This window comes from Epargyreus clarus, unplaced genomic scaffold, assembly GCF_041222505.1.
Source record: "Epargyreus clarus isolate Ecla_fem2 unplaced genomic scaffold, WU_Ecla_fem_2.2 ptg000029l, whole genome shotgun sequence".
Taxonomy (NCBI): domain Eukaryota; kingdom Metazoa; phylum Arthropoda; class Insecta; order Lepidoptera; family Hesperiidae; genus Epargyreus; species Epargyreus clarus.
In genome coordinates, this window is record NW_027332235.1 from 7,432,796 (window position 1) to 7,459,075 (window position 26,280).

Consider the following 26,280-nt stretch of genomic DNA (forward strand, 5'->3'; position numbering starts at 1 on the left):
GTATACTATGATATTAGAATCTTGTTACCTTTTCCGAGATTAACCAATACATACAGATAGTCAAGAATTATCGTACATTTTGATTATTTGCTTTAACTTTACCAGCTTTATTAAAGTCTGTAAATGCACTTTATATGCAAAAAAATATATTAAATATTGTGCATTACAAAATAGGTAACCTACAATGTTAAAAATATTATAGGATAATTAAAATAGTCTAGACTAAGCACTTCATTAAAAAAATAAAATAATTATTTTATTTTACTCATATATTGACTTTACTCTGGATAAATCTTGATGCTTTGCATAAAAAATAAGGTTGGATACCCCTGCTTCAGACAAATTTTTCATTTTTATCGTTCGTAGATTGAAATAACACGATTGATTAGTATAGATTATATTATTTGAATGCTATATAAATGTTTTATTTAATATTATTCTGTCGTTTTATGAACATGATTATTAACAGCATAAACGATGTTTTGTTGATTACCACGCGGAATAATTTAACTGTTATTATAACTGTAATTGTTAGTCCTTTTTTTGTTTACGAGGGGGAAACCTTCAAAAGGTACCCGGTGCCGTGGGACCGACACAGGGTTATGTGGGATTCTTACCGCCCCAAAACCCCCCCCGTGGCCGTCCTCTACGGTGCCAAATGGACTCCGGGATCTCCTACGGAACGCAACCGGAATCCTCTGAACGCGACCACACACACCGCCGTCCTTCCCGGAGTTGCTTGCCGGACTTTTAGTCGCCTCGTACGACAGGCAGGTGATACCGTAGCCCTATTCTAGTCCCGGGACTACAAGGACAAACTTTGTTAGTCCTACAAGAGATTTACAAATATGAGTAACTTTATACCCCCAAAATTTCCGAAACAAGTATCAACAAAGCAAATATTATTTCAACAAAGGTTTTATATAGACACCTGATGGTATATGGTCACTGCTGCTTATGAACAGCAATGTACTTCGAATGCGATCAATTCTAATCATTATTCAACTATATAAATTGTAGATAAATTATATAAAACCACAGAATTTATTACAACCAGTATTATGATAAAATACAAGATCGGAACTTTACATTAGGGCTAGGTAAGATTAGCCAGCATAAAAGCATGATAATCTGTAGAGGAGATCAAAAACCACGCCACAATTTGTCATAAAAAGCTTTGAGATAATTCAGTTTTACTACTGGCAGCAAAATAAGATAAGGTAACATTGAATGTGTGGATGTGTGAATGTGGTTCCGTCTCACCGGTTGTGTTTGAGGACTCTATTGTACCTTTCACATCTTGTGTCAAAGATCTCGGCCTATGTTTGGATTCAACATTGAGCTGGTCGGACCACGTGAGTGAAGTCAGCCGTTCTGTATTTGCGAGGCTGCGCGTCCTAAATCGCCTTCGTAACTTTCTTCCGATTAAAGTTAAAGTCACTGTAGTACAGGCGCTTATTTTACCAATTATTGATTATGCTGATGTATGTTGCACTGATATAAGCGAGGAGCATCTCAATAAGTTGGAAAGACTTATTAACCACGCCATTCGATTCATCTTCTGTCTGCGCAAATTCGATCACATTTCCTCTTACCGTCGCCAACTTGAATGGCTTCCTATTCGTGAGCGTAGACAGGTTAGATTACTTTCTACTCTTTTTTCCATTTTATCTGAACCGCCTACGCCGGGATACCTGAAGCAAAAGTTTCAGTATCTCCGTGACTCTCACGAGCGCCAGTTGCGATCTTCCAATTCTCTCGTTTTAACGATTCCACTTCATCGGACTGGTTTCGTATCCAAGTCATTTGCAATTCACGCTATTCGGTTGTGGAATGCTCTCCCGAATGAATTACGCAATGCCTGCAGCAGACAGACTTTTAAAAATATAATTAAATTATATTTTCTACAGAAATCATAGTGCTTATATTTACGGTTCATCATTTTTCTTATAGTGTACCCTATTGTATGTATAATTATATATATTATATTATGTGTGTGTTTGTTATGTAACCTATTGTTTGTATAGTTATTTTATATACTTACATATATAATTATAATTATATATTATAATTACTCTTCCTAGACATACCGCCTTGCACGTTTTCTGCTTAGCCTAAAGGTAGACTGGCAGAGAATGCTTCTAGCATTAAGTCCGCCTTTTATACCCGTGTTAGTTAAGGTATAATAAAGTAAATAAATAAATAAAATAAATAAATAAAATGTGTTTAGGTATATGAAAGAAAATGTCAAGTTACTCATAGGGTATCAAAATGACAAAATTACCCAATAACAGCAGTGTTAGGCGCTGTTGTGTTCCGGTTTGAAGGGTGTGGTAAGGGAGACAGACTTTTCCGAGGCGTTCCAGCTTAGTCCTCAGGGGTAGCGGCGCATCTGTAGCCGACCTCAGGTAGGAATATCTAATCCTATCTGGGGGTGATTACAGATGTCCGGCAGTAGCCACTTACCATCAGGTGGACTGCATGCTCGTCTGCTACTCTTATATTATAAAAAAAATAAGATGTTTTATTAAGCAAATAAGTTAACTATAAAAGATGAATTTTTCGAACTAGGGCTTATATAATTGTCGTATGATAGTAAATGTAATAATTTTACAATCGCATCAGACTGTTTCGTTAATTACATAAAAGCCTTACTTTTGATACCTACTATCAAAACTTTCTCGCGTAGTAAATTAGCGAAGATTGATGTAGTCTGAAATTCCACCTGAGTCTGAATCCATGGAAATGTAAAAGCAAGTTTTAAACCCGTTACTGAAATACACTTGCGACATCAGTTAAAGACACTACTGAAGGATGAAAAGATACAACAGTGGTAGACAGAGCAAAAGAAAAGAGGACACCACTAACAACTCGAACATACCGTCTTTTAAATTGTTTGTTGTTTATATTGTCTGAAATACATAATTATTATTATTTATTAAAGGAAAAATGATTTGTTAAAGTGGTAGAACCCTTTGTGGTTTGACTCCGGCGGCACCACCGCCACACCTATTTCTACCTCATAACATATGTAACGTGTTCTGGTTTGAAAGGTGTGGTAAGGGAGACATTCCTTTCCGAGGCGTACCAACTTAGTTATCAGGGGTAGCGGCACAACTGTGGCCGTCCTCAGGTTAGAATATCTAATCCTATCTGGGGTTGATTCCAGATGTCCATGGGCGGCAGGGGCTACTTACCATCAGGTGGACTGCATGCTCGTCTGCTACTCCTATATTATAAAAAGGAAATGCTGCTTAACATATTATAATACCTTATGGAAATGCGTCCCCGCTCGAATGTATTATTGAATTCCATGCGTAAATTTACGTTGATTTTATTCATTCCGGTGTCTTGGGAAGGACGTAAGGAAAATATGTTACGCGCCAATTTACTCATCCCGCGGATTGCAATCTGAATATTCACGAAAAGGGTCCGTACTTATCCCTACTCATGGACCGATCGATTTCTTCATACGTTTCGACATTCAAGGTCTTACGAAAAAGCCGTCATCTGATCTCCTGACGGGCATCAGGACCCTTAGCTTGAAGGCTGACTTTACTTTTTTTTGTAATATAAGAGTAGAAAATGTAACCAGTTTTGGCAATTGAAATTGCCACTGCCATCTATTTTCGTGTTTGAAAAATATTAGGATTTTTTTTGTTTTTAGATCGAAACGAGAGATACGATATTTCTCCGCACTTTTTCTTCGATTTCGTGTTTTTGCACCATTTAACTGCGTATGTCGGCATTGTTCCGAGTAAATTACACCACGACACCCATTAAATGGCTGACAAAATTGTCAGCGGTTTAAGCCATTTAATGGCTTCCTTCAATTGCAAGGCGGTGAGATATGTATACTTATCCATGGAAGTAGCAGACGAGCATGCAGGAATGCACCAAGAAGGATTAAATAATCCTATCTGAGATCGGTCACAGATGCGCCGCTACCCCTGAGAACTAAGCTATAACGCCTCGGCAATTTCTCCCTTACCACACTCTTCAAGCCAGTACACAGCAGCGATTAACACTGCTGTTATTAGGCAGAAATACGTGTGGCGGTGGTACCGCCGGTGACCCACCACAAAGGGGGTACCACTTTTTGAAAACCCACCTTAAAAAAGTCATCTTACTTAATTCCCATCCATGCTTCGATGCTGATTTCCGATACGCAATAGTAGTGAGCTATAAGCGACTCAGATTATCATACCAAGCATTAATCGGTTAAGCCAATGTTTGCAGTGTAAGCACGATTCCAGATAAATTGGGAACGTGTTTGCTTACAACTATAAGCTGATAAATGTGTTTGTATTTTCAAGTTTGTACACCACTTTGAGAGGTTGCTTTGTGTTATCGATATACTGTTCAAGACAAAATGTTTTCCTTTGACGTAATGCTATATCCCGACATTACATAAATAAATACTGTACAAAAAGTAATAAAAAACAAGCATATCAATTCGTTGAAATATAAATGTTTATTAACTATAAAAGAGAAATATAATATAAGCAGAAAATAATATAGGATCACAAAGACAAGTCTAGCTTTAGCATTATAATAACTGGATTTTTAACCAATTTTAATGATTGTATTGGATCATTCCAAGTTGAGATATAATACTTAATGTGACCGCCGTATTTGTCCAAAACATCATTAAAGTGAGAATAAAAACAACAAGAACTTTTTACGACCCTTTGATACCATTCCTTGAGTATTTGCCGCCATTCCGTTATACGGGAGCCTATTTAAATTTGTTGAAGCTATGAATAACAAAGAACCGACTTGGCGCTTCAAAAATAACCTACAAGTTTTATTAGAAAAGTTCCCCGGGATCGAGTACTCAAACAAATAGTTTAGGAGCTGGTGACAAAAGACCAAAGTATTTAGAAGATTTGAAGTATATGAAAAATAGTTTAGGATCCGGTAACAAAATATTAATATTTATAATGGTTGGAATCATATTCACAAGTCGCCGTCTTCAGTAGGTAAGACATTTTAAATTTATTACGTTTCATTCCCAGAGATTTTTTATAATATCTCTTCCTTCTTTCTATCTTTACATCCTCTTTCTAAATTAGAAAGTTATTTTATAATTGGGTGAATAGAGCTTAATCGGGAAGGTATCATCTATTTCTTGCGTTTCGGTGAGAGTGTGACTGACTTAGGTACATATTTGGCGACCATCTTAATTCTTAGGAATAGCAAAGTCTCTATGATTCACTTCATATAGAGCCCCTATTTTTATATACAGTTCATTACAGATGTCCATGGACGATTGACCACTTACCACCATCAGATGGTCTGTATATTATACGCTACGTCAATCTTATAAAAATTTCTGCCTATCTAGGTTTCGTACGGTGTATAGTTCGCATAAAGCTGCAATAACTGAATATGAATCGTGTCGCCATAGCAAATCGTATGACTACACCTTCTCGCAACAACTTCAGAGCGGACTAGCAGTTTGGCGCGGACTATACTGGTATATAAAACATATCAGACGAACACTAAATGACGAAAACGAGCTTCCGAACTGAGAACAAATATTCAAACTGAGATTTTCGGTTTTGTAGAAATCCTTAACAGGGATTTCATGATATACTTTGCATAATCGCTTTTGTTATTTTTGTTCGTGGCCCAGTGTACCGAAAATGGATCTGTTATTACAACGAAAATTAATATTTAACAGTGCTTCAAAAGGTTTTCCAGAACAAGAAGAGATTTTTATATCAGTACTGTGTATTCAGCTCTAATGTTTGTTATTTTTCCGAATCCGTGCAATTCAGAAAGGGTCGTAAAATTGTTATTTTAAAATTGTTGCTACACGCCTAGGATCTTATACTGAGACAAGTAGTTTAATTTTCGCAATTATTAGGAAAACACTATGAGTAAACCTATATTATTAGAGGAACTATGGCTTAAACATAACTCATTCTGTGAAACAAACTATGCCTGGCATAGGAAAATAAAGGGTATACAACGATAGAACGTATCTAAACGTGATCAGGTATCCAAATATATGATCTCATTCTGATTCTGATAGGAATATCCAAATCAGAAATAACATTAATATTCCTTGTACTTTTGTAGATTATCCATTCTTTACCTAAATGCGGTTTAATAAGGTACGTTGGGTCGGCCGTTTTTGTAAATATATTTTAATAATAAGGTCAAGAATAAAATATGAAAATAATATTAGTATTCCCATCTGGACCTTTGACCATACTGGACCTTTGAAGGGAACAAGCAATTTCGACTTATCGCAGATTGAAAATATCCCAAAAACCTATATCACAGCTGTCTGAATTTATGGAAAAATATTTCCTTCAATTTATTAAAGGTTCTAAGAAAATGCCTAAAGATTGTGAAAGTAATCATTTGGCTTTCTCGGAATGTGAAAGCACTGACATAAATTGAAAATGTTTGTTTGTGAGAATAAGTCAATACATTAATTACTTTAACAATTGAACAATATCGTTTATATGCAAAACTCTACTGAGCGTTAGTTCCATCATTTCTATTTATAAAGTAGTATAAAGCGGGTGTATTCAGGTAAGGGTAGTAATATTCCAACCAGCTTCGTCATTAGGTGAATGATTACAAATATCCAAAGGACGCAGCACTTAACATGAGGTGCACTGGATCGTTTGTCCATGTATTCATACATTTTACTATGTAACGAATACTCACGATAAGCGGTTATTTTTTTAATTTTTTTATTGCCGATATTTCGAACTAGTTGCATGGAACGTGGTCAACAAGTATATATTTATGCAAGTCACAATATTGTGAGTACCCGTCTAATATCTACATATCTAATAGTCTAAAATCATACATGTATTAAAAGTTAAAACTTGTTGTCCATTAAATAAAAAGATAAGACGAGTAGAAATCCCGTATAGCGCAATCGTATAATACATACAGATTTTTTTTATTTCGAGGGGGGAACCTTTGAAAGGTACTCAGTGCCGTGAGAGCGACACAGATTTATCTAGGATTCTTACCGCACTAAAACCACCCCGGTGGCCGTCCTCGACACTGCGTAAAGGACTCCAAGATCTCCAAAGAAATGCAACCGAAATCGTCTTAGCGCGTTGCCCCCTCGGGCTCCGCCCAGGTGAGCATGGCGTTCCCCATACCGTCTGGGGTACACGACGGTAAACAATCACTTACCATACCGCCGTACTTTCCGGGGTTGCTGGCCGGGCGGCTTGAGCTCCCACTCTTGCCGCCGGCAACCCCAGAAGCCCCTTTTAGTCGCCTTTTACGACAGGCAGGGGATACAGTAGCCCTATTCTGGTCAATACATACATACTTACAGTCCTACATACCACATACAACATAAGAGTATGTACACTGTTTGCAATTGCAAAATATTCAACGTTTACTTATCTTTAGAAATTAGCTTCATAACTATTTTATTTTTAAATATTAACTTTATAACTATTATTTTTTTAAGATTCCTTTAAATCAGTCCCTTACTACCAAAAGCTTCAAAGTTAACTAACTGGCTTATAACGAAATCCTTCAAATCGGATAGATTTAGGAGGTTCTCTGAATTCTAACCCGCAAACCACCGTCATCCAGTGCTGTAACAGGATTGGAATGCCCGCGGCAGGTAACCAACTATTATGCAACTATTCACAAAGGCCAGAGTGCTAGGAGATGTTGGAATAACTAAAGCACAGTTTGACAATGTTTAATGGAGGGTTTTGTTAGGATTTTACATTGTTTGTTAAATTGGATTTACAAGTATGTTTTTAGTAGTCTACGAAAATTTCGCTTTTGCGTTAGGGATTTTATAGCAGTGATAGCCCAATGGCTTAGAAACTCGACCTCTCGAACGAGGGGTCCGAGGTTCAATCCTAGGCAAGTAACCTATGATCTTTCAAAATTAAGTGCATATTAGAAATTATCACTTGCTTAAAATGGTGAAGGAAAACATAGTGAGGAAACCTGCATACCTGGAAGATTTATATTAAAAAAAATCTCAAAGGTATGTGAAGTCTACGAATACGCACTTGGCCAGTGCGGTGGACTATGGCCTATTCTTTCTCATTCTGAGGGAAGACCCCTGCCCAAGTGGGACAATAATGGGTTGATGACGTTAGCGATGTTAGGGATCCCCGGCGCCTCCTTTTTTCACATTATGTACATGTTACTATTAACACTTATCACATGCTTACCAATGAGGGTGATAACCCGCTATATATCTAAACGAGCTTTTTCCCGCGGCTTCGCTCGCGTTACGAAGTAATATTTTCATCCACTATCTTATCCCCTTGGGGGCAGAATTGATCAAAATTCTTTCATAGCGGATGCCTACGTCATAACATCTACCTGCCTACCAAATTTCAGCCCGATCCGTCCAGTGGTTTGGGCTGTGCGTTAATAGATCACTACGTTAGTCTGTCACCTTTGAGTGATATATATTTAGATTTATGAAAAGGGCCTGGCAAAATTAAATTGGTTGCGCTTAACTAAAAACTTGAAATTCGTGTCTGTACATCTACTAGGCGTCCCTAGTAGCGTCATTTTGATAGCGGACCCGTCGGTCCACTATCAAATGGTCGGTCCAAATGAGAAGTGTAACGTTAGTTTTTTAGGTTTTCAAGTACGGTACCTAACTTCACATACCTTTAAGAATATTAAGAAGCTCAGGCATGTAGATTTCCTCACGGCGTTCATTTATTTGAAAGACAGCTGACATTGACAAATTAGATATCTTGAATTCTAACCCGAAACTCTTGTTCTAGAAATCCAAATGCGTACCACTGGGATGCCTGTAACTATTGTCCGAATATATTGGAGTTGTTCCGATTTTTTGTTTCTGAAAGCGTAAAACACAGTCTATATAATTATATTAAAATGGTTTCAGTAGTAAAATAGTAAATCATGCAGTTTTGTTAATTAAAAGAAAATGTAAATTCTCCAAATGTTCAACTCACTTATACACTTTTTTATTAAAAATAAAGATCTTACAGTGGTGAAACTGTGCGGCAAGAAAGATATAACGTGATAAGCTTTACTGAACAATAAGGAAAAAGCTTCCGAGTTTAATATCGACGGGTCCTACGTAAACTGTTGCAAGTGCGTTTTCACAATTTTACAGTAGAGCGATTTGTATATGCTAATGCGTGTAACTTTAACATTATTCAACGTACATAGTTAAAACTTTAAAATGGTATAATTGAATCCTTTTGAAAAAAAATGCATTATACGTGAATAATGTTAAAGTTACACGCATTAGAACATTCAAATCGCTCTACTGTAAAGTTGTGAAAACGCACTTGCACCAGTTTACGTAGGACCCGTCGATATTTTTCATGAATTTCAACCCTTATTAACACCCCAGTTACGAAACGCCACATTAAATGTTCGCGGTCGCATGAATACCGTAATAATTAGATCAAGTATTTGCAATGCAAAGTAGAATATAATTTAGGGAACAGAAACCATTTTTTAAATATTGAAAATTGTAATTGTTATTCTTTGCGGTAGATAAATTTACATTAAAATGCGTTTTAATACTTTATATGCCGACCGAAATTCATTTCGTAATCTTATATATAAAATTCTCGTGTCACATGTTAGTTACCGTTCTCCTACCGAAACGGCTTTACCGATTATCACCAAATTTCATATGCATATTCAATATCAATATAATTTTGATATTATTTTACTCTATGTCCCAGAAAACAACACAAATAACTTATTATTTTCCAGACTTAATAAGTCGTAGCTTACAAAGCTCTGCCATTCTAGCCTCACTAATACTTCCAAATGTCTTGCATATTTCCTTCAGGATTATTTCAAATCCGTCACAAATCCTTACACATCGTGCTACATTTATCACGACTAACGAGTGTTGCCACATCGCACTAAGATGTTAAGGAAATGCGTATTTTACCCCGTTGTTAGAGTTTTGTTGCTAAATGGTGAATGGAATGTCTATAACATCCACACGTGTATCAAACAGAGGACTGTGTAGTGTTCCTTAGAGATCCCGGAGCCCTCTTCGCAACGACGACGACGGCAGCTGATGTTTTAATGCCGAAAAAATTCCACATAATCCCGTGTCGCGCCCACGGCACTGGGTATCTTTCGAAGGTTTCCTCCCCGCAGTGTCAATCAAACAAAACTTAAATGTTTATATGTTATCATTGTTTTAAATAATTTCGGAACAAATACCAGCAGAATATAAAATTAATAAAATTTTAATATAAGTCAATTATGCTCATTAATACAATACCAACACTATAACTAATCTACAATACTTTACTCATATCTTCTATCTCTTGCTATAGTCTATTTTGCCTCTGTGACAACATACATAGGTAAGAGTGATTAGAGTTATAAAATTTCTGAGTATAATAAATATCTTGGCGAAAAATACAAGAGGCACAGACACTTTTGTCTCGGCCCGTGTCACGTGTGACGTCACGGTCAGATACGCAGTGACATGGGTCTTCCAGGACATCACGGTTCACTTTCCGGGAGTTGTTCAACTGGTTTACATGTTAAGTAGCGATGTGACGTGGTATGACGTAAAAAGGAATTTTGCAGGTTACGTTAAATATAAAGAAGTTTTAGTTTTGGACAAAAGTAAAAATATACACACTATTATGTAATGAGAGAAATAGACCCTCTGTCACTTTATATTATCTCTGAAATTTACTACCTATCATTATTTCTATTATTTTCAAATTACAGAATTTGAAAATAATTTGACATTTTGTTGTATAAGTGTGGATAACTGACATTTGCGGCGACAATCTTAAGGAGTAGCAACACATTTGTAATTGACCACTTTCTATTCGGAATTAGTTACAGATGCCCTTGGACAGTAACCACTTACCATCAGACGAATTCCACGCTCATTTCCTACTTCAATATTATATAATTCAATATTATATAAATAATAGGGTACCTATATCATGAGAATTTTTACTCAGAAACTATTAAGAGTTTGTGTTTAAAACATAAAATTACGTTATGGATAAAAAAGAAATCACTTATCAGTTCCCTTTAGCATGTGTTTTATCGGTCTCTTAATACTATTCAAATAATATAACATAATAACGTTAAAAGGGTAATGGACCGTTACTCTTGCTCACCAGATTTCTTAGGGCTGTCAACGTTATTATTTAGTTATTATTTGTTTTAGATTCCTACCAATGCTAATTAATAACTTCAGTAGGTGACAGATCTAAATCTATAAAAACATCTATACATATAAATAAAATTGGAGTGTCTGTTTTTAATATTTAAATAACCTCTTTTTACTACATTCATATGAATATATATACCGGTACATACACCAATATAACATTTTTTTTTTATTTTTGTCTGTCTGTCTGTCTGTTTGTTCTGGCTTATCTCTGAAATGGCTGAACCGATTTTGACGGGACTTTTATTGACAGGTATCTGATGAAATAAGGAGTTTAATATAATATGAGGTGTCGTTAGATTCGTCTAAATTGTGGGAATGACATATGCTCTATTTATAAGCAGTCGGGTATTTTGTTTAATAATTTCTACTTACTGCATTTCTTAGTGTTCATATTGTTAGGTGGCATACAAGTAAATGTATTTATATTGTAGTATATCGGATACGATCCTGCGCCATGTGACACACATTGAACAGTCTATAGTATTAAAACTAAAATTTAGAGTACAAATAGTATTAAATCCCTAGTATTAAAACTAAAATTAAGAGTACAAATAGTATATTTGCCGCGATCGTACTCGTAGCAGACGAATTGTTAATCTAAAATCTATTTAAGTACTACATTTTTGATCAAAGTTTAAAATCCGTATGAAGAAAGAGGATGAAGACACATGTTTCTTATAAAATAAACAAATATCCAATTACGGCTCCGTCAACCCTAACGATAATGTATCAATTTTTGCAAGGGTTCGACATTTTCGTCGAATTACTCAGGCGTCGTTCAATCAATTCAAATCAACGAGGTAAAGGTGTTCAATCCAGGGACATGCCTAAAACCCTTTTAGGGACCTTTGTTTTAGATAAATTCTCATTTGGTCGGACTCGTTTGCTTACACAATAAAAACCTTTGATGGTAGTAGAAGCCTTTGAGATTAATCTTGGGGGTACTTCCCACTACCACAACCTACTTCTGTCTAATAACTGCACCTGATAACTGCCTAATTTTAAACGCTGCTGTGTTCTTTAGTTTGAAGGGTGTAGTAATGAAGACATACCTACTTATCAGAGACATTCCAACTTAGTCCGAAACAACAGGGCTCTTATCTTAATAATAAACATTTTATTAATTTGTAAAAAAATGAACTGATATTAATTATTTTACTCGTTCACCTATACGTTAACTTATCTATTTATTTTCAGCCTGTTTCGGTTTGTGTAAACTGTAAAATTGGATTGAATTGAACATATTGCAATAAAAATTTTGTAACTATAAACACCATATTGTTACACCCAAAACATGTTACTTTATTCTGTTTACTTAAATGTGCAATAAGTTCTTCTGTGTGCGTATATGTTCAATATAAAAGCCTCACAGAAAGTCTAAAAAAGAAGTTTGATTATTTGGGGTGAATTTTATCATGCAAATGTGATCCTAAAACAGATGTATGAAATCTGTTTTTGGTTCTATAATAATGAAAGCGTATTTGTAAAAGAACTTAAAAACACTCATTGAATACGTCGAAATTCTGAAAATATGTATATTAGTGGAAATGCATGAAGCTAAAGCAATTCGGTATTCAGAATTGTGTGCGGACACTAAAATTAAATCTAATATGAGCTTGTCAGTCTTCATTATAAAAGCACTATTTTTTCAACATTGTTACCCCGTATTGAAATCAATTGTGGCTTGCGACTTGCGTATATTAAGGCACATTCATATTGGCACACACTAATAAATGACGTGAGTAAAATAAAAGCGCTACTGACCTGTGGTTTGAAGGGTAAGAAATAGACACTTAACGAGGCTTTCCATCATTGTCTAATGACTATCCAACAACAACACAACGACGCGTATGCATATGTAAGGAAAATAAGCCAATTGCACGCGTGCCGGCTTTAACATGCGCGGCAGGAAAAGTGTACCACACGATACCACTTGCATCCTATCGTGTCATAATCACACATACGGATCGCGAATAAACTGCTCAATTCATGCATGTACATTGTAGGTGAAATAGCAGACGAGCACACAGTCCACCTTTGGCTACTGCCGCCCACAGACATCTGTAATCAACCCCAGATAGGATTAGATATTCCTACATGAGGTTGGAAATAGATGCGCCGCTACACCTGAGGACTAAGCTGGAACGCCTCGGAAAAGTATGTCTCCCTTACCACACCCTTCAAACCAGAACACAGCAGTGTTAAAAACTGCTGTTATGAGGCCGAAATAGGTGTGGTGATGGTGCCGCCAGAGTCGAACCACAAAGGGATATAACGCCATCAAAAATACGCGCGATAGGAATGTACTCTAAGTTTATTGTTTTGCTCTTAGAATATAGTCATTTATAAGTATGCAAGTTTTTTGAAGAAAATGTAAGTTTACACACACGTGTTATGACGTCATCGTCGTGAGCCGCATTTGCTAAACTCTGCCACAACAAGACATTTTGTCCATAAATCACGGGTAGGCGAAAACGATCTGTTATATGGAGTTAAGGTGTAATATCCCAATATTAAGATTACCGGCGCGGTAAACATTTTTCCGCGTGGATAAATCTACAGGATTTTGGTTGGATATTTTATGAATATAAGTAATAAATGTACGAGAAAGTGGATGTAACATTTAATCGATACGTTAACTCTGTATGTGTCGTTGTTAGTTACGGAATAGATACGTAACAAAGAAACATCTAATTTATCATTTTTGGTACAGTATAGGTACAAAAAAATATAGAAATAGCTCTACTTTCTGTAAACAATTGCAATTCAGATTTAAATCCAAAGGATCTCTGTTTTTCGAAATTAATCTGTCCAGATATTTACCTAAAGAAATAAATATGGTATGCTACATTGGAAATCTCATCAAGAAGTCAGATTCAAGCACTAAATTGATTACTCACGCAAAAATATATAACCATTACATTTCCTGTAAGTAAGTTTATCTTTCACAAAATAAATCACCCCATAATTGACTATTAGCTCGCAAGAGTGGGTAATTATCTTGGAATAATTTATCGGAAGCCAATTAAAATTTCAAGGGGTGATTGCATAAATAATCAGGGCATTGACCCGTACTTTTTAGGGTTCCGTACCCAAAGGGTAAAAACGGAACCCTATTACTAAGACTCCGCGATCTATCCGTCTATCACAGAGCTCTACCGCTTGAATAGTAATAGGCAGATACTTGATTTTTTGGATGCATAACAGTGGCCGCTATAACAACAAATACTTAAAATAAAATTGAATATAAAAGGGGGTCGATCTTTTTCGCTTTATCTATTGAACCGTAATAGATAGACACTTCAAATTTTCATAAGGCATGTATTTCAATGGCTGCTATAATAAGAAATACTAAAGAAAAAGAAATATAAAAATTTTGGTGGTACGGAACCCTCCGGGTGCGAGTTCGACTTGCACTTGGCCAATTATTGTAATACGTATTCCAGTAATGAACGGAATATTTCACTGTCGTATTTCACATGAAAGTGTTGATTACGATTCTCTGATCGAAATTCGTAATTTACAACTTGCATATTTCTGCGATGATTTAAAATTGGAATAAAGGTATTTTTCGCTTTGATTCTCGATACTTGACCGCTCAATACTCAGTGAAGTATCGTGATCGAAGTAATCTATATGTATTCATCGATATTGCTTATATCATTTTTATTCATAATCTGAATATATAATAATATTCTACTCTATTCATATGGTGATTTTATTTAGGAAAATATAATATCTAAGAGTAGAAATATAAAATTTGAATAAGTACCTATAAAAGGGGATCGCCGTACAAGAAACCGCTAGTTCCGATCTTTTTCGGTTTAACTATTGAACCGAAATACACTTCAAATTGTCATGTATTTCAATGGCTGCTATAATAATAAATATTAAAGAAAAATAAATATAAAAATTTTGGTGGTACAGAACCCTCCGGGTTCGAGTTCGACTTGCACTTGGCCAATTATTGTAATACGTATTCCAGTAATGAACGAAATATTTCACTGGCGTATTTCACATGAAAGTTTTGATTCTCTGTTCGAAATTCGAAATTTACAACTTGCACATTTCTGCGATGACTTAAAATTAATGACTTTTAACTTAAATTTTTTTCGCTTGATTTTCGATACTTGACAGCTCAGACAGTGAAGTATCGTGATCGAAGTAATCTGTAATGTATTCTCTACATCGATATTGCTTATATCAATTTTATTCATAATCTGAATATATGTATAATAATATTCTACTCTATTCATATGGTGATTTTATTTAGGAAAATATAATATGTAAGTTTAATATTTCTTCTCATTTTATTTCGTTGACAAAAACTTATTGTATTTGTAGCACAATTTAAATTGCTACAGCATTTCTAATCGCTCCTTATGTGATATTTTTTTCTTCATAACATTTACTTAAATTTAAAATAAAAGCATGAAATGCATTTAACACTTCTGCAAAAAAATACAAAAAAGTAGTGTCAAATTCTACAACTGAACTTATAAAACATAGAACAAATAATGCCATTGAGATCATCGATGGTTCTTTTGTAAGAACATACAAGCAATATATATGATATTACACAAACAGATCGTATCAGATACATGCGTTCAATTTCGAATGTAAATTGGATCCATTTTTCGACAGTTGACGGCGCAAAAAGAATGATTGATGAAGCATCGAGCAACGCAAGCCGATCGGCCCGGATTTTATGGCTATCAGTGCAGTAGAGAATTCTAGTGAAAATTATTTGTGTTTTTCTCTTATAATAAAGAGTTAAAGCTATTACAAAATCCACGTACGAATTAATAACCTCAATTAATTTTATATTACCTAGGAAAGTATGTGGTACAGTCAACGGCAAAAGAAACAATTTTTCATTTCTTAGTTCTGACACTAAATAAGTTTAGAGATTTTGTGTATATGAATGATCATCCATATTGGGCGTTAGTTCCATATATTAGTTAATATTTGGTACACTTTACAATCTCGTGTTTTAGAAACACTTCACCGCCACACTATATTAACACAAATTACGATCATTAGTATTGAATGTCCGATTTTGATCATCTACTTTTGCCGTTGACGGTACTAGCTGTAACCACGACTACGATGAGGTTTATTAAAGACGTAAACATTTATATTTAACTTTATTTTCAATTTCAATTTTCAAGGAATTAATAGATACTTTGTTACTTACATAACATACCGCAGTTTATGTCGATTTCCAATAGTTTTCTCTCTTAACGTTTCACTCTCATTTCCGGGCACTCACTTTTTATATCGTAAGGAAACCCAATTAGTTCACAATAAACAAAATAACTAATAATAGAAACAATTTCTTTATAAAAATATATTTACTGCTAAATCACATCACTTTGGACGGTACATGGCAAAGCACATATAGCAAATTACCCACAAAAGGAGACATTCCGGGAAAACGATTACTTCGACTTTCGATTAATTTTGTCGACCGAAAATTTAGATGAAGGCTAGTTATTATGTTGTCTAACACATGAAAATCTCTACACACTATAAACTTTGTTAATAAAGAGGGGCATTCGCTACCGAGCGTAAAGCTCTAAGCTTCAAACTAACTTACGTACAAATTCATCGGCCATCAATGAAGTTTGATTAAAATCTAAACTGAAGGGTTCATATTTAGGAGGAATTAAATGAATAGTTTCTATTGCGTGTTATATTTAGTTAAAGACTCTCGTTTAGTTTTATAAATTAAAAACAAACTTCTTAATAATAAAGTGGCGTTTATAAGAATAAAGATCTATTTGCGACTTTGATCTATTGAACTAAGTATATTAAGATAATTATTATTTTAACGTCCGGTAACCGGTTATAAATTGTGGAAGGAACATTATTTTACTTTTCATTTCATTTAATACATATCGATACCTTAATTCGCAAATCAGCCAACTCTACTTTTTACCCGACTGCCAAGGAAGGGTTATGTTTTTCGCGCGTATCTTGTATGTTTGTCTTTCTTTATTTGATCCGATCTAACAAACGGCTGGATGAATTTCAACAGTTAAGGTGTCATTATATTTGTCTCAATGACCCGAGTGTCCTTAGATAGGTTTTAGTAAAAAAAAATCAAAATGGCGGATTTTTGGCGCGAAATAGTAACACATTTAAAAAAAAAAGTTAACCGAACCTATCGAGTAGGGTATCAAATGAAAGGACATTAAACGGAGATTATAAAAACATATTTGTATATATATAAAACAGTAAGGTGACTGACTGACTGACTAACTAAATGACTTTTTCATTTTTCAGAAATCAAAGTACAGCCTAAACCAAGGACCTTACAGTTCTGAAATTTTGCACACAGGTTCTCTATATAGCTTGAATAAGTACTAAGAAAGGCCTTTTGGAAATTCTACCCTTAAGAGGGTAAAATAGGGGAAAACAGTTTTTTTGAAATCCTTTAATTTTGAAGCAACTACTATAAAATTTTGTATTTGGCTTTCTGGATAGGAACAAGGACGCACTTATTTATCCCCCTCCGAAAAATCAACCCCGTAGAGGGTAAAATAAGGGTTAAAAATTAATTTGAACTATCGTCAATTTTGAAGCAAACTCTATGAAATTTTGTATCAGGCTTGTTGGATAAAAATAATGAAATGCTACTTCTAACGAGGTAAAATAATGACCAAAACTTTGATTTACTGAAGTTATATATTTTATAGACCGTAAATAGTGATTTTTTCGCGAAATAGTAACACGTTTTAAAAAAGTTAACCAAACCTATCGAGTAGGGTGTCAAAATAAAGGAAATTAAGAGGAGATTACACATACATTATATAATATATCTTATATATAAAATTCTCGTGTTAGTTACCGTACTCCTCCGAAACGGCTTCACCGATTTTCACCAATTTTTATATACATATTCAGTAGGTCTGAGAATCGGCCACTATCTATTTTTTTACACCTAAGTGATAAGGGTTGTTCATCCTTAACATTTTTTTTATTTATATGGCAATACAACGTTTGCCGGGTCAGCTAGTACATATATACTCGTATATACACATCGAGATGACTGTCTGACTAAATGAGTGAGTTGCTGTGCCAGAGATCAACGCAAAGGGAAACCACTGAACTTAAGCGTGCTGGAATTTTACACATAGGTTCTTTATTAGCGTAAATGAACACTACGAGGATAAAATAGGATAATATTGTTTGAACATCTTTTGTTTTTGAAGCAGACACCTACTATGAAACTTTGTATTTGGCTTTCTGGATAAAAATAATGAAATGCCTATTTCACTGCTTTTGGAAATTTTACTTCAGCCTTTTTGGTGCAGTCGGGTTTTTGATTTTTTAAATTAATTACTTGTTGTCAAAATGTTTTTTTTATTTATTTTGATTTCGTTCAACGCCTATCAAAATAAATATAAAAGAAACTGACAAAAAGTGGAGTTGGCTGATTTGCGAATTAAGGTATAGATATATAGTTGTATTTATCAATTTCAAAAATTGGACTGTATACGACGTAATGATATTTTCAATTGAATTACCTATAACAAAACACCACTTTTTAATTATGTAAGTTCCCCATAACAACCAACCATTGAGAACAAAAATCTTACCAAGAGATTACAAGTCAAAACCATTGCATACAGGCAGCGATAGCCTAGTGGTTAAGAAACCCGGTGTCTCGTTCGAGGGATCCGAGTTCAAATCCCAGGCACGCACTTCTGATTTTTCAAAGTTTTGTGCGTATTAGAAATTAATTATCACTTGCTAAACGGTGAGGGAAAACATCGTGAGGAAACCTGCATACCTGAGATATTTATAAAAAAAAATCTCAAATGTATGTGAAGTCTACCAATACGCACTTGGCCAGCGCGGTGGACAATGGCCTAATCCTTCTCATTATGAGATGAGACCCGTGCCCAGCAGTGGGACATAAATGGGTTGATGATGATGAGGGTAGTTACGCGTACATGAGATTTTCCAATGACTTCTAAAGACAAAACACCATCCGCAGAAATCATTCTTCTCCAAGGAATAATGTATTATGTAAAATATAATTAACGTACATTTGTTTTCTGGCTGGATTTCAAATTTTAAGTTTTAATTATTTTTTTTAATTTAAAACATTTAAATATTACTATTACTTCTCCGGCGTCTATTCTATATCATATATCGATACTACTTAAAATATGGCGTAAATATAATTATTTCAAACGACGATTAAAGAGACAAAATGCCAAATACTTCTAATGTTACTTAATTACCATCGTGTGTAAAGACGCCAACAATATACAAGCCTAACAATACAGCATCAAGAGATCTCGGCGATAATAACGGATCTTGTGAGAGACATTACCGCTAATTTCGTTTGCTCTATTTAGCCCCATTCATAGCGAATTGAAGGGTAATCCGATAGCAATTAGACGTATTACTTATGGCTGATATTAAGATAAAGGTGTGGTCACAGTTGTCAAATCATTTTCCACTGGCAACCCACGTGGCGGAGCGGTCACCGTACCATCTGACGCGTAAAGGGTTCCGGGTTCGATCCCCGACCAGACATATATCTGAATGATTAACTTAGATATCTGTTCTGGGTCTGGGTGTTTGTATATTTGTCTTTGTGTAGGTCCATGCCACCCACGATACAGGGAATTTTAGTGTGGGGCTGTGAGTGTAGAAAGCGTTTTTTTTCTACAATCTTTGAGAATTTGCATCTCTAACTTCGAGCCAAGACCTTCGAGTGACTGATTTTAGTAAATTAGCCATCTGACTTAGCGAAGTGCTAGCAAATTGTAGAGGAACTAAGACTAAATTACTACAACTTTGTTGGCATTTGTGAATCAATTAAAATCAGTACAACTTCGCGTAGATTTGTTGTGTGTAAGTTTGTAACAACTATAATCCAACTGAGTGAGCAGTTTCATATTAATTTTAGTTCTATTTATATACCACAGCCTCACAGGTCTAACCCACAGTCTACGAGGTCTGCGTGGACACTAGTTGCAACAATTTATATAGTTGTACCTAGTTTTTATTATGTATTGCATTACAAAATTTTGTATGTCAATGTTATTAAGAATAAAGTTATTGTTGTCACTTATAAGTAGTTAACCAAAGATTATAATGGACAGTAGTGACGAATATGTGCCAGGTAGCAAGCATATATACTACTTTGAATACGTATACAAAATTATATATGCGCAATCAGCACACGTATCAGAGTTGACTGGGTGAATTTAGATCAATTTGCATATGTACTTTCGATGCAATTCCAACGCTAACTGAATTAAGCAGTGAGCGAAGCGTAATTGCGCAAAAATTGAACTAGATGGCGCTAATTAAGTTAACCGTCTGACGCAAACATTGCCTTGTGTAATCACACCCTTACCTTGTTAGTAAGGCGTGTTATCTTCATACCTATTATTTGCGTAACTTCAAACCTAAAATATAATGGTGATGGAAGTTTTGCCCAATTAGATTTTCCAATGTTGCGTGCTATTCAATTAACATTCAAAATTATTTGCTTAACTTGTATAATAAAAGGTATTTCATGTATATCCCCAACATTACTATTTGCTAAGGCCAATGATAACAAATAGTAAAAGTTAACAAACTATTGGTGAAATATTGAACTCACTCGTATGTTGTAGCAACGGTATTTAACTTATACTATTTTAGGTCCTCTTTTAATCTTCGTTTATTTATTTTTTTGTCAAAGTCATTATCCTATTACTTACCCTAAGTACTTACCCTGTTAAAAAAAATCTTACCTTTTTTTTATAATTCTAAATTTGACAATTATTGTCTAGAAAAATATAGAAAATTTAGTACTTTGATAGACAAGAATTGAGAGGTCATATAAGTATAACAAAATACATAAATATTGACATAGGTGTATTTATACAAAACAAAAATGCAATATCTTCACAGATGTTATCACAAAACAAGAGATAATGAGCCGGGTGTACTAATAAAGACATAAATTACATACAGTATACATTTAAAATTAATTTTACTGAAATAATCCTTTAAATAAATAACTTAATCCTCCGCGCATCAACCACATAAATTTACATCCTTTTACCGCGTAAAAGCAAAACATGAAAAATGTTATTTAAAAATGTATTCCAAAACATAATCCTATTATACAGTGGATCCAGCTCGGTCGGCAAACCCTTTAATACTGTATTCAACAAAGTTTAATTTTCCTCGCGAAATTCCCGGGAAAAAGAAGGACGACGGCCTTTTCGACCGTCATACAAAGTTAGTGTCTAAGGCTTAGCTTACACTATATAATATCTACATTTTCTAATTCATATATGAGTTCAGCTCTGGGATTAAAAGAGTAAACAAACAGACAGATAAACAGATGAAAATTTTAATAATTGTTATTGTTATTTTGTTGTAAGTACCCTTTAAACTTACTTTCATATTTACATTCAAGTTACTAAAAAGCTATTATTTTAGAGTTACAAACATTACAATTTTATTTCTTTCTATGAATGTAGATAGCCAATATTGTTGTCTCTATAAATTAATACGTTCTAAATAAGGAAAGATGTGAAAATAGACTAACTTTGGCCGAGTAAACTTATGTTTGTATATATTTCAGAGGCTAAAATTCGAAAAAATATTAATTTGCGATAAACGAAATCTACATCCGCATAACAGCACATTACTATTGGCCAATTTCGTGCGGGAGATTTGTTTTTTAAATGTGTAATATTAGGGCGCGCAGCGGGAGTTATTCTTGTTGGCTACACAGAGAGTTCTGGGTTCGATACCTGGCCAGCCACCTTCTTATTTAAATTTCCAAAACTGGCAGGTAAATTATAACTTTGTCTTCCACTTCGTGTGTGTGCTTGGTGCATACGCCTGTAAAATTCACTGCTATAAATAATTATAATCATAAGCATACAAAGTTAAAAAATAAAAGAGGTCCGTATACGTATGAACCTAGCTTAATGTGAGGAGATATGCGAAAAATCTCAGCAAAACAAACTTTCACATAATCCGAATAAGGACTTTTTCGGACCAACGCTGAATGTCTATCCGTTTATGAACAATGTGGGGAAATTCCAGCGCCTTAATATGCTATTTTTATACAGAGCAATCGCAATAGGGAATATAATCCTTTGTTAAATGGCCACTGAGAGTTGTGAACATCCGTAAAATTACTATCGCTAAAGACTATTGGAATGTTTCCTATTTTGTGTATAAATTTGCTTTCCTACAGCTTCTAAAATAACAAGCAGTAGTTCGTAAAATGAAACTTATAATTTACCCTTTGTTTTACGGCAGAATTATCTTAGTTTTGCAATCTCCATGATATGGTGCGAAATACTTACTTACTTACTTACTCCGCTGGCGCTGCGACCCAAAGTAGTGAGTCTTGGCCTCCGACACGAAATTTCGCCACTTGTCCCTGATTTGCGCAGTCTCAAGCCAGTTATTGGCTTTAAGTTCGCGCAAATCTCCTATGGTGCGAAACAGACGATATTTTTACAAGTCAAAAATAAGACTTCCTAAAATAAAATAAAAATGATAAAGTGTATGAAGAGATGTAAATAATATAATCGGTAAATATAATCTTGTGTAAATGATGCGTGTGGTATGATTGTAACAATCCTAAGTTTCAAAGCATTTAGCAGTAATACTAATAACTCTCAAAATTAAAAATTCTCCAGTATTTATCAAAAGATAACAGTTATGTGTACATGTGATTTATGTACATTGTACATTATAAATCGTCTTGGATAAATATCTAAGATAGATAGATAAATTATGTCTACACTAAGAGTCAACAGTGAAAACGGCCTTTGTCATAAGTTTATGAATAACACAACATTTTCTTAAGTTCTTGGTTTATAAAAACAGTGCCATCAAGTGATAAGAGCATCACAGGAAAATCCGAAGTCAAAAGTCGGCAAAAAATCCGAGCACGTGATTTATGTTCGGGCTTCAAGTTGAAGACTTAAAGAGTCTATATAGTTGCTGCTACAAGCTGCAAGTCATCCACAATTGTAATTTTTCGCTCTACAACATAAAACTGTCAGCAACAGGAACTAACTGATTGCTTCTGTGGCTAATTGCGGCTATTCTACATGGTGACACTATTTTATGATTGTGGAATTGCGTTTAGAGCGATTGTAACTCTGACAAGAAGTGGTTGTGACTTACTGTCTTATCGCTTCTATAGCTTGTTTATTTCTTGCAACAGATTGTGACAAACACAATTACAGTAATTACGACGAGAAAATATGTTTGAATATAAGAGACTTATCCTATCTACATGCATATTTCTTAACAATTTTCATTTTTTTATAATATAGGAGTAGCAGACGAGCATAAAGTCCACCTGATGGTAAGTGGCTACTGCCGCCCATGAGGACATCTGTAATCAACACCAGATAGAATTAGATATTTCTACCTCAGATTGACCACAGACCACAGACTAAGCCGGAACGCCTCGGAAAAGTATGTTTCCTTTACAACACCCTTACTACCCTTACCTTACACCCTTCAAACCAGAACACAGCAGTGTTTAACTCTGCTGTTATGAGGCAGAAATAGGTGTGTCGGTGGTGCCGCCGGATTCGGACCACAAAGGGTTCTACCACCTTCAATATTTTTTGCGAATTACTAGGTAAGTTGTAAAAGATATTGAAGGTATACCTATTATGTATAGCATATGCTTAAAGTGGCAAAGACAATGCATAATTTCAATCTAGAATATTGGATTCAATATTTTCCATTTCCTTTAAATTTCAACGAATACATACCTATCACAAAATATTTTGTAACCAGTCCTTTTTTAAAATGTAACAACAATTTGACTGCATCAGTTGCAGACAATAAGTATAAACATTTAGACTTGATACTGGCAATAGTGAGGAGGTAGGTACTGACGCAACACGTATGTGCAACTGACAACACCTGCCTAATGGGGCTGCTCTCTGAATGAGATACACCTTAGGACATGAAAAGGACAAACATAATTTATTATAACTAGAAATATTTCGATGTGAAGAGTGACCTCCGCATTAATTACAACCATGCAACTACTAAAATAATGTAGTAGTGTGTATTGATTTCAATTATAATCAGTATACCATATCGCTACAACTATTTCTAGCGCCAATTCTGCATTTCGGTGGAAGCAATTACTACAATACTTTTTAATTTAATAACATACCGAACGACTTATTTTAAATGCAATTAGAACGTATTAGGTATACGTGAGGAAATTTTGTTTATATTCATATTAAAAGCACGAATTAGTATACTGTGAAAAAGAGTCGTTAATCAAGTATAATATCAAGAATAAAATCAAGTTTTGAAGGTGGTAGAACCCTTTGCGGTTCGACTCCGGCAGCACCACCGCCACACCTTTTTCTGCCTCATAACAGCAGTGTTGAGCGCTGCTGTATTCTGGTTTGTAGGTTGTGGTAAGGGAGATATACCTACTTTTCCGAGGAGTTCCAGGTTAGTCCTCAGGAGTAGCGGCACATCTGTGACCGACCTCAGGTAGGAATATCTAATCTTATTTGGAGTTGATTACATATGTTCATGGGCCGCAGTAGCCACTTACCATCAGGTGGACTGCATGCTCATCTACAACTCCTATATTATAAAATAAGTAATAGGCCAATGGAATAAAGTAATCGCGTAGAAAATGTACTTAGTTCAATTCAATCCCGGTTATCTAACCTTCCTGTAATTATTCAGCTTTGTGTCGATAAATCCGTCTAAAGTGACTGTCAAAAGCGGAGAATTTATAGTACAGAAATAAATTTATGTAAGTACTTAAAATCTGTCGACCCGCGTGGCGGAATGGTCACTATAACGTCCTAACGCGTGAATGATTCCGAGTTCGAATCCCGGATAAACAGATATCTGAATGATGAATTTGAATATCTTTTCTGGGTCTATGCATGTCTTTGTGTATGGTCATGGTGCCCAAGACACAGTATATCCTAGTGAGTGGCTGTGGGTGTAGGAACGGTATTTTGTATCACACAATTTACAAGATTTTTATTTTTATTTAAACTGACTTTTATATTTTAGTACATTAAAACATAAAAATGGCAGGAAATTATACATCGTACATGTGAAACTATGGCGCAATAATCAATTTGCCAACATTGCAATTATTGCAATTATTGCAATAATTAGCTTTAACCGCTGCGGGTAAAAGTTACTTGATTATACTTATCAACCATCCTTTTTTTATACAACAATAAACTGTGACATTAAAAATCTGAAACAATTAATTCAAATGAAACAGAGTTGTAAACCCGTAATAATTAACAGCTGCGCCAACAAAATAAATGCGCCATTTTTATGGCCAGCTCTACTATCTGGGTATACGAGATTTATGTTAGAGGTTTTGCTACATTGTAAAATCGAGCACGAAGCTTTAAAATGTTAGATTAAACGCAGCATTTAGAAAGCAAATAAACGCTGTTCAAACTTACTGAAGAAGTATGTTAGGAATACCTAGATAGTCTTTCCGTATCATTAAATTGATTAAGAAGAACAAAATGGTCTTCTTACTGTGCTCACCTTAGTTTCTGAAGGCACGTTCCGCTACATAGGTAGGTACTACGTGTTTACCGCGAAGCCAACAGTTATCTTATATGTTATCTGTTATGGAAGGAACGAAAAACACAAAAGAGACTATTTTTTATTAATGTGGACCTGACAGACCTCGAAATCCTAATGCTTTATCTTATTACGTCATAACACTTGAGACGGAATGGTCATATAGGCGGCTTTTGGACTATATTTATACTTTTGACCTTATTCCGAACCCGGTTTTCATCTGAATTTTGTAATTGGACATTATAATATTACCTTTTTAGAAGCACAGTTGTAGGCATGAAATATTAATAGAATTGTATGGGTGGGTAATTACTAATTAGCTTAGGATTAGATTTCCCAACAAATTGTATTTGACTATCCGCGTGACGAAGCCGTCACCATATGAATCTGACGTGCAGAGGGTTCTGGGTTCTATCCGACCAAGCACATGTGTAAAAGATGAATTTATTTTTCCGTTCTGCCTCTGAGAGTGTGTGTATTCGTCTTTATTTTTTGTCCACCGCATCCATGAC

The 26,280-nt window shown here is 34.9% G+C and overlaps 1 protein-coding gene across 2 annotated transcripts in view; it reads left to right on the top strand.

The window, feature by feature from the left end:
- LOC140754497 (uncharacterized) overlaps positions 1-26,280 on the top strand; it is a 36,737-nt gene that overhangs the window by 5,740 nt on the left and 4,717 nt on the right. The gene's annotated exons all lie outside the window — the stretch shown is intronic.